This window comes from Oryctolagus cuniculus, chromosome 1 (assembly GCF_051225735.1).
Source record: "Oryctolagus cuniculus isolate XC-2025 breed Fujian yellow rabbit chromosome 1, ASM5122573v1, whole genome shotgun sequence".
NCBI lineage: Eukaryota > Metazoa > Chordata > Mammalia > Lagomorpha > Leporidae > Oryctolagus > Oryctolagus cuniculus.
This window is the reverse complement of record NC_142867.1, coordinates 15,880,914-15,890,038: the sequence shown is the minus strand read 5'-3', so window position 1 is coordinate 15,890,038 and position 9,125 is coordinate 15,880,914. Positions and strand designations below refer to the sequence as shown.

General features: G+C 37.6%; 1 pseudogene; it reads left to right on the top strand.

Annotated features, from left to right (window-relative positions):
- Window positions 1-3,834: 3,834 nt before the first annotated feature.
- Window positions 3,835-4,772, top strand: LOC127490246 (olfactory receptor 8K3-like; annotated as a pseudogene).
- The last annotated feature ends 4,353 nt before the right edge of the window (window positions 4,773-9,125 follow it).

The window sequence follows — 9,125 nt, the reverse complement described above, 5'->3', positions numbered from 1 at the left end:
TTCCAAAATTTTAATTAGGAAAGATTTATTTGGCTTTTATATCACTTACAAGTAAATCCCTCTATATTTCAGTTGGCATTTCTTTGAGACAATGTAGCAAATTTTTATAACAAGGAATGAAAATATAAACAAGGGTTCAAGAGATTGTCTGATGTGATGCATAAGATACATATAGGTGGTTGCCATTTTGTTTTATAACTTTATATTTATTTGACAGGTAGAGTTTACAGACAGTGAGAGAGAGACAGAGAGAAAGGTCTTCCTTCCGTTGGTTCACTCTTCAAATGGCCACAACGGCCAGAGCTATGCCAATCCAAAGCAGGGCTAGGAATTTCTTCCCGGTCTCCCATGTGGGTACAGGGGCCTAAGCACTTGGGCCATCCTCCATTGCTATCCCAGGCCACAGCAGAGAGCTCGACTAGAAGAGGAGCAGCCGGGACTAGAACCCGGCACCTATATGGGATGCTGGCACCACAGGCAGAGGATTAACCTAGTGCACCATGGTGCCAGCCCCTTGTTTTGTAACTTTAAAACACTTAATGTGTACATATTTGTGCTAATGATAACTTACCCAAAGACTTCTGGATCTGATTTATTTTAGAGCTTTCCAGAGTTCTTTCTCTCATTGTTTCCCCTCCTTTTTCTTTTCCCCTCCTTGAGTGGGGACACCATGTTCTCTTGGTGAGACCAGCTTGTTTCGTTGTTGTGTTGTTGTTGGATCTAAATGAATTTTGTCAAACATTCACTTGAGGTTGCTTATCCAGTTGGTATCAGAAGGCATCATTCAGCAGCTTACAGGTGAAGCTCCCATCACTAACAGTTAGGTTTGTTTCTCAATCTCCCTGTGTCTCTCCAGAGTGGAAGCACTGGTGTGGAAGAGAGGGAGGAAATAAGATTATGAATTTAGCTGAGTCTCAGAAATTCTCTAGGAATTTGTGGAATTACCATAAAAGGATATTGCGATAAAGAGGTTTGGCACCTGTGCAAATTTTTGACAATGTCTGTCTTTGTATATAATTGTCATTGAAATTTAACTCTCAGAATTTGCCATTTTATTTGCTTGATGGTTGTTAGTGAGTGCTTATTTTTCTTTTTTTAAATTCTCATTTTGGTAATATTTTGGACAGATTATTAAAGTAAATTTTATTAATCTAGAATTTCTCTTCCACTATTCTTGACATCTCTTTATATTTAGGGACATCTAGAAGTTCCACTTAACAAGGTTACAAAGGTTTTAAAGATTATTTGACATTAAGTTCTTGATCTATATGGGATATACTCTCATATGTATTAAGTGAGCATCTAATTTCATCATCTTTTATAGGGATTTTCATTTTATTCATTTCTATTTATTCAGCAGAATTGTGCCATTTTGTCTATGCATGCTGCCTCTAACAGGTTCACAGTTTTGTGCGTTCTGAGTCTTTGTGATGTTATTGTTCCATTTTTTGATGTATTTATCTGGTCCTGTACTGATGTCTTTCTCAATGATTCTAGTTTTTCTAAATCCTTATGATTTAGTAGTTCAGGTCATTGAAAAAGAGTGTCTAGAAATTTCTAGAAAGATATTAAATGAAGTAAATATGATAACTTACAAAATAGTCTAGTAAGATTTTGATCAAAAAGACATGGAACAAACAGACCAATTTTGGCAGAATTGACAGTTTTATATTGGGTTGTACAATGCAGGAACATAGTGCTCCGATATATTTATTTAAGAATGCAATGACATTTTTCAATAATGTTTTACCATTCTCATGTTCAAGATAGGTAAGTCAAATGCTTATAATACATTCTGTGAAGTTATAATGTTTCCCTTCTAAAATGCATTTTGATCATTTCTTAATTACACTTTTATTCATATACTCATTTTAATATCAAACTATTAATATGTAAGTCATTCTTATATATTTTGTGAAATTAAATGTTTCATAAATCATAACATTAAGTTATGAGTTTGGCGAATGCTTGTATTTTGTTAAATTAATTAACATTTCATATTTTAGGATTTTAGTCTATGTGATGTGTTTATTCTGAAAATAATGATTTTAATTAGACAATATTTTAATTAAGATTTTGCTGATCTGTTAAAAGAGGCACAATTACAATCCTCAATTTTTGTATCATGTAAGAATTTGTGAAGAATATAATCATTTTTTCTTGAAAGCTAGAAGTCACAAATCTTGAAAATAATCTGAATGGAAAAGAGTTGTAAAAGTAGAGTTAAGGAAAATGTAATCTCCCAGTTATAATTATTTAAAATTTTGACATATATTTGTTGGAAGATACAAAATTGTATAAAAATAATTTAGGGATAAGAATTTTGTAAATATACTCCATTAAAATAAGTTGCATGTCCAACTGTCTTAGTCTACATCAAACAATTATTTGTGTTGTCCATGTATACTCAAGTGAGTGACATTTGAGTAATTCAGGTTAACCTTGAAGTATCTAGTTTCCCTTAGTCTCCATTATTTTCTTATCTTCTTCTCTGTATATTTATGAAAGATTAAATATTCTAATCCCTTGAAATATTTTAGGTTTCTATTATAGAATAAAATTTCTCATCATGGACTAATTATATTTATAGTAGTTTACTTGATAACTATAGGAGATAAATTATTTAATTAAATTAAAATAATTGTACTTGCTTTAAGATTTGCTACAAAATATATCTGTCACATTACACACCTCATTTCAACAAAATCATTACTAAAATCCAACATGGAGATGCCTGATAGTCATTCATTTTGGGACTGAGTAAATGATAGATACAAGACTTAGCATGAGATGTAATAGAACAAAAAATCAGATCGTTTGTACTCAAGTGCCCAAGTTTTGGATACACTAATCTAGGGGAAATGATTAGGTCGTTTATGTTAGCCTATGTGTTGTGTAGGTAGGGGATGTTGGAGATAACCACAATAAAGATCAACTGTTTCCTATCACTGTGAAGTAAAATTTAACAATTTTAAAAGTCTGTTAAAGGTTAGTGGAGTGAGTACATAACTGTAAAAGTTTTAATGAATACAGGAATGAGAATATCATTCGGGGTTGTGAAATGAGTTAGTGCTGGTTTGGGGAAATTGGGACTGAGGTTCAAAGGAATACTAAGCACTGTGTTATTCTTTTTTCTGTAAAATTTCGCTCAAAATTGGGTATGTATTTTTAAATGAAAATTAGGATTCCCATTCTAGTACAAACTTGTCTTTTTAAAAAATGCTTATTTATTTATTTTTAATCTACTAGAAAAAGTGACTGATAGAAATCTGAAAAACAATAGTTCACTCCTTCCAAGTGCCCACAACAGAGAAGGCTGAGCTAGGCAGAAGCCAGGAGCCAGGAACTGTATCAGAGTCCACAAGGTCAGTGGTAGGGGCCCAAGTACTTGAGCCACCATCTCATCCTTCCCAAGGAGAGTTAGCAGGAATATGGATCAGAGGCAGTGTAACTGGGACTCGAACTGGCTTTCAAACATGGGATTCAGGTATCTCAAGAGGTGACATTATCTGCTGCATCACAATACCCATCTCTCAGTCAAATTTTTTCTAGGGGTATATTGCTGAAGGAATCATAAAAAGATCTTACAATGATAGCTACCGCACATGACAAAGAAAAAAGTCTTCTATGCTTATATGCCTCATGTTCCAATGGTTTTGAAATCTGATTTCAGGGTGAACTATGGGGAGGAGTCTTATTTTATTTGTTTCATCAAAGAAAAATTTACATATCGAGCACATTACTGCTGAATAGTAAAATTCCAACAAGTGATCCCTCTTAAAACTCAGTGACATTTGTTGATTCTTTTCACAGAAATTTCCCTTGAGGTCCAGGATGGATAAACAGAATATAACAGCGCTAAAATATTTCATTCTGCTGGGAATCACAGACCGCCCCGAGCTGCAGGTTCCCTTCTTCGGATTGTTTCTCATCATTTATGGGACCTCAGTGGTGGGCAACCTGGGTATGATCATCCTCACCTTAATTGACAGCAGGCTAGCAACACCCATGTACTTTTTTCTCAGGCATCTGGCTTTCATTGACCTTGGTTACTCAACGGCTGTGGGACCAAAAATGTTAGTCAATTTTGTAGCTAATCAAAATGCAATCCCTTACAACTGGTGTGCCACACAGCTAGCGTTCTTCATCACGTTCATTATCAGTGAACTTTTTCTTCTTTCAGCAATGGCCTATGACCGATATGTGGCAATTTGTAACCCTCTGCTGTACAGCGTGGTCATGTCGCAAAGAGTATGCTGGATGCTGGTGGCAGTCCCCTATCTCTACAGTGCCTCTCTGTCTCTGATAACCACAGTAAAAATATTTACTTCAACTTTCTGTGGCGATAATGTCATTAGTCATTTCTACTGTGACAGTCTTCCCCTGTTAACTTTGCTATGTTCAAGCACACATGAAGTTGAGTTGATAATATTGATATTTTCAGCATTTAATTTGATTTCCTCTCTTCTGATAGTCTTTTTGTCCTACATCCTGATTCTTGTGGCCATCCTTAGGATGAACTCTGCAGAGGGAAGGCACAAGGCCTTGTCTACCTGTGGGTCTCACCTGACAGTCGTGGTTGTACTATATGGGACTCTGTCATGTATTTGCAGCCTAAGTCCAGTCATTCCTTTGATACTGATAAAATGGCTTCTGTGTTTTACACATTGGTAATACCCATGCTGAACCCCATGATCTACAGCTTGAGGAACAAAGAAGTAAAAAGTGCCCTGCACAGGGTATGGAAATACCTGTGTACATTTCACATATAGAGTTTAACACAAAAACATGTATAATGAAGTATACTGTAGGTCACTGTTTATTGTGTTATAAGCATTTTTAAACAACTCATGGATAAGCATGGAATTAGACACTTTCTTGGTTTGCAACCTAGGATATTCAAGTACTGATTATCCTTTTTGTATTCATTTTGGTTTGTCATAAGTTCAACATAAGTACCTGAAGTCTGAATAATTATTCTCAGTGGCCAAGTAATATGGCACCATGGAAGGAAAGTTTTGTGTGAATCTGTCATTAAACTTGCTCATATTAAGGACATACTTGTGTTTTTTAAAAGGCATACTTTTCCTTATATCTTACACACCACATTAAAGAATGCACCAGACTGGCATGTTGATACACAGGTTTTCAATCTTTATTTGCACTGGGCATACACGTACACAGAAACGAAAGATACATAAAAATGACAAATGATGCTTTAACTCCATTGTAATGGGTACCATCTCTGTATTTTCTTAAATTGTTATATCTTTCTATAATATATAGATATCACAGGCTTCTTTCATATTACATACATTGCATATATACTACACATATTATACCATGAAAAAATGACTCCAACATTTTACGGAAAATGTTGTTCTTTAATTCTATTGTATCACAGACTTATTGAAGTAACATCATTGCTATAGGTTAGATGAAGTAGAAATAAAAATGTGGTAATTGTTATATTTGGTCAGAATTGTTTACATAAAATAAATTAGACTTAAGGAATTTTTTTCTTTTTAAGATTTATTGATTGACTCCAAAGTCAGGGTTACAGAGAGGGAGAGGGAGAGATAAAGGTAGAGGTGGAAGTGGAGGTGGAGGGAGAGAGGGAGAGAGGGAGAGAGGGAGAGAGGGAGAGAGAGAGAGAGGGAGAGAGGGAGAGAGGTCTATCTGCTGGCTCAGTCTCCAAATGGCCATAAAGGGTAGGCTTGGGCAAGGCTAAATCCAGACTGGCCGGCGCCGCGGCTCACTAGGTTAATCCTCCGCCTTGCGGCGCCTGCACACGGGGTTCTAGTCCCGGTCAGGGCGCCGGATTCTTTTCCAGTTGCCCCTCTTCCAGGCCAGCTCTCTGCTGTGGCCAGAGAAGGCAGTGGAGGATGGCCCAAGTACTTGGGCCCTGCACCCTATGGGAGACCAGGAGAAGTACCTGGCTCCTGCCATCGGATCAGCGTGGTGCGCCGGCCGCAGCGCACCGGCCACGGCAGCCATTGGAGGGTGAACCAACGGCAAAGGAAGACCTTTCTCTCTGTCTCTCTCTCCCACTGTCCACTCTGCCTGTCAAAAAAAAAAAAAAACATACAGACTATTCCACATAAGTGTAAGGGCCCAAGTACAAGTGTCAGCTTCCACTGCTTTCCCAGGTACATTAACAGAGAGCTGGGTCATAAATGACAGAGATATGAGGCAAATCTGTATGAGATGCTGGCATTGTGGGAATCAATAAACCCTCTATACCACAAAGCTGACCCCAAGGATGACACTTTAGAAATAAGTGAATTTTCCTAAGTTGATGAATATATGGTAATCTTACAAAAGATCTATTTTTTTTTTTTTTTGGACAGGCAGAGTGGACAGTGAGAGAGAGACAGAGAGAAAGGTCTTCCTTTGCCGTTGGTTCACCCTCCAATGGCCGCCGCGGCCAGCGCGCTGCAGCCGGCACACCGCGCTGATCTGATGGCAGGAGCCAGGTGCTTCTCCTGGTCTCCCATGGGGTGCAGGGCCCAAGCACTTGGGCCATCCTCTACTGCACTCCCGGGCCACAGCAGAGAGCTGGCCTGGAAGAGGGGCAACCGGGACAGAATCCAGCGCCCCGACCGGGACTAGAACCTGGTGTGCCGGCGCCGCTAGGCAGAAGATTAGCCTAGTGAGCCGCGGCGCTGGCCACAAAAGATCTAGTCTTAACTCATTTAGAACTAGTGATTCAATTAGCAATAAAGTTATATAATGTGTAGGGGAAAATCTAAAGGTGTTATCATGGTGTCATATGTATAAACTACTATAACACTATTAAGCTATTAAAATAGCATGAATGTACCAATAAAATCAAATGATGTTTGATAAAAATTCAAATGCAATAAAATGCTCTAAAAATGTATTTAGTTCCTCATCCTCATGAAAATAATTAGGAAATAATTTTAAATGAATAATAGCATTTATAAAATCATATAAAAACTTAAACTACAAACCCAGCAAATGAAAATCCAAGTCCTCAGTAATGATACATCTACAAATTTAGCAACTTATTTATCAGATAAATTGTTGTTAATTTCCCTTATAAAACAGCCACACCTGTGTAGGTCAGATGAAATAGTGAAGATCTGTACATGGTTGCACTTTTGAGAAAGCCCCAAAAGAGTAGATTCTGAAAATTTCATGGACTGAGGAGTGTGTACGTGTATATGTGTGTGTGTATGTGTGTCTGTATGTTGGGATGGCTGGTAGAATTAGAGGGGTGAGAGCTTTTGCAGCAAAGCCAAAGAGTCAGGAAAAAGGTAATCAAGGTCACCCCTTCCCCTTCTCTTAAAGAGCTTTCAGCATTAAAGATGTTAATGTTTTCTATGATAATAATTTTATAATACCAAGGATTTTACCTGCTAAAATACCTAGACATTAATTGCAATGACATTAATCTTGAATCTTTTTTTTATTTGCCAGGCAGAGTAAGACAGTGAGAGACAGAGAGACAGAGAGAAAAGCCTTCCTTCCATTGGTTCACCCCCCAAATGGCCACTACGGCCAGCATGCTGCGCCAATCCGAAGCCAGGAGCCAGGTGCTTCCTCCTGGTCTCCCATGCGATTCAGGGTCCAAGGACTTGGGCCATCCTCCACTGCACTCCTGGGCCACAGCAAAGAGCTTGACTGGGAGAGGAGCAACTGGGACTAGAACCCAGTGTGCTGGCGCCACAGGCGGAGGATTACCCCAGTGAGTTGCGGTGCCTGCCTATCATGTGTTTTTATCACCTGAATTGCCATTAACTTGAAGTAGCAGTAAATAATTCATTATTTCCTGAGTATAAATCTTTATTGAAACACTTCAATAGGCCATATATAGATAGAAATTCTGTAATCTTTTCTTTTATCAGGTTGATTTGTTAGTGAATACTACATGAAATCTTTGCATAATATTCTAATAGTTAAATCTCTTTATGTGTATGACATCTTTGTAATTAAGTACAAGGATACTTCAAAAAGTTAATATACAGGGGCCGGCCCAGTGGCACAGTAGATTAATCCTCCACCTTCAGTGCCGGCTTTCCCTATGGGCGCCAGTTCTTGCTTCAGCTGCTCCTCCTCCAACCCAGCTCTCTGCTATGACCTGGGAAAGCAGTGGATGATGGCCCAAGTGCTTGGGACCCTGTGCCCACGTGGGAGACCTGGAAGAAGCTCCTGGCTCCTGGCTTTGGATCAGCCCAGCTCAGGCCATTGCCACCATTTAGGGAGTGAACCAGTGAATGGAAGACCCTTCTCTCTGTCTCTGTGTCTCCCTATCTGTAACTCTATCTCTCAAATAAATAAATAAAATCTTTTAAAAAGCTTCATATACAATTTAATATTCCCCCACTGCAAAATTTTATGTTTTAATTTTTAACTATTTTGATAAGAAAACATCAATTAATTTTAATACAATATTAAATTTGCAATAATCATGTTTTAAATGGATGTAGACTGTTACAAAACAAATCTCTAGAAGTCATTCATCTTGCATTACTGAAATTCTATACTCACTGAATATCAACTTGTGTTTCTCCCTTCCTCTAGCCTGTGGCAATAATCATTCCACTCTACTGAAACATTTTTTTTTTTTAGAACCCTGAGATAAGTGGAATCATTCTCTGCTTGTCTTTCCATACCTGGCTTATTTCAATTGATTTAAAGTCTTACAGATTCTATCATACTGTCATGCATATAACAGGTGAACCTCAATCCTTAAGCTGAACATAATTCCATTGTATGTGTGTAACACTTTCCTTCAGCATTCATCCACTAATAGACATTTACATTTTTCCACACCTTAACTATTGTCAATAATGCTACAAAGAACACAGGAGCACATGTGTATCTTCTACATCCTGATTTCAATTCATTTGGATAAATATGGATTGCATGAAAGTTCTATTTTCAATTTTATGAGGAATGTCCCATGGTGTTTCAAACTGTTCTACATTTTCAACAAAGGTGTATAGAGGCCCCAATTTCTCCACATCTTCACCATTGAAGATATATATACACATATGTATTTAGTATGTATTATATTATATGTATTTTAGTATATATTATATATTATAATAGCAGGTATCCCAAAGCTATGAGATGATATCTCAGTGTAATTTTTTGGT